A 1641-nucleotide genomic window follows, 5' to 3' on the forward strand; every position below is an offset into this window, starting at 1 on the left:
AGTCACGCTCATGGTGACTGAAGGTTGTGACTGATGTGCTGCTCAGTAACAATGTATCTGCACACCAAATGCTCACATAAAGGCTACAATTAACTTTAGATACTTTTATGTCCTGACCCAATACTGAGGCAATGTCAAAAGAGTGGGAGCCAAGGTTGAAGCAAACATAAGACTAAGAACATAACTATAACAAAGAAATAATAATACAGTGTATGTAGTGGTCTGTTTTGTCAGTGTGTGAACATGTGTGTGCATGGGTGTGTAAAGTATGGTGTCCGAGATTTATATTGGATAGCGTTAAACAACGGTAAATGGGACTGATGCTGGACTGAGCACAGCTCTGTGGCAATCACAGATACTCAACCTGTAATGTGATACAGCTTCACAAGAGAAGTGCTGCTTTTGTAGGAATCACAGTTATCTGCGTCAGGTGTATTTTTTTCCATAGATTGACGAGATACCTTTTACTATTTATCCTGCCCACTGTGTTGTCATTTGGTTTTAAAACACCTGCCCCGTGTGAGGCTTGAACTCACGACCTTCAGATTATGAGACTGACGCGCTGCCTACTGCGCCAACGAGGCCTGAAAAACAACGTATTGTGATACTCACCAGGTGTCACTGTTACAACTGTGACCATGCAGTTCAAGCTCTTCTCACAGTCTAAAAGGTAAGCGATAACCCTTCGGTCTTGACCTCTGAAACAATAAATGACAAAACAGTCTTAACAAAATGTCCATCTATTTGCTTGTTCTGGAGCTTTCCACTATATCACACAGTCTTCATAGTTGGATGCAATTGCTCAGTTGACATGGAACTGCGTTTAAACTTTGCGTTTTTCCAAACATTTTAAAATTTCTCTTCCCTGTTAGCTTAAGAGTTTACAGTTCACGGTCACGCTCATGGTGACTGAAGGTCGTGACTGATGTGCTGCTCAGTAACAATGTATCTGCACACCAAATGCTCACATAAAGGCTATAATCAACATTAGATGGTTTGTGCCATGACACTGCTCTAAAGCCATTACTAAAGAGGGCGCGTGCAGGATGAAGGAAATGTAAGACTTACAATAACAAATAATAGTACAGTTCAGTCAGTGATAAATGTGTGCGCAGTATGATGTCAGAGATTTACCCTGAACAGCGTAAGAACATCTAAGCTGAGTCAGAGTGATGCGGGACATCTTTGCATATCGCTATATCACACAGTCTTCATAGTTGGATGCAATTGCTCAGTTGACATGGAACTGGGCACGTTTAAACTTTGCGTTTTTCCAAACATTTTTAAATTTCTCTTCCCTGTTAGCTTAAGAGTTTACAGTTCACGGTCACGCTCATGGTGACTGAAGGTCGTGACTGAAGCGGTGCTCAATAACAACAATGTGTCTGCACACCAAATGCTCACATAAAGGCTACAATTAACTTTAGATACTTTTATGTCCTGACCAATACTGAGGCAATGTCAAAAGAGTGGGAGCCAAGGTTGAAGCAAAGACTAAGAACATAACTATAACAGAAATAATATTAAAGCTGCAAGCAGCTTGCACTTGTAGCGCGTCCAGGTGTGAGCTGGCCGCGCTGCATATTCTGGAGCTCTGCCGGCGCGGCTGTGAATTTGCTACGCGGTTCCGACGCCGCATGA

The 1641-nt window shown here is 42.3% G+C and overlaps 1 non-coding gene across 1 annotated transcript; it reads right to left on the reverse strand.

The window, feature by feature from the left end:
* Positions 1–511: 511 nt before the first annotated feature.
* trnam-cau lies at positions 512–584 on the reverse strand. The gene has a single exon. It is a non-coding gene; the product is annotated as a tRNA-Met (tRNA).
* Between the last annotated feature and the right edge of the window lie 1057 nt (positions 585–1641).

The sequence above is a fragment of the Micropterus salmoides genome, unplaced genomic scaffold (genome assembly GCF_014851395.1).
Source record: "Micropterus salmoides isolate LMB-PRFRI ecotype aquatic unplaced genomic scaffold, ASM1485139v1 Ms_hic_scaffold_4, whole genome shotgun sequence".
NCBI lineage: Eukaryota > Metazoa > Chordata > Actinopteri > Centrarchiformes > Centrarchidae > Micropterus > Micropterus salmoides.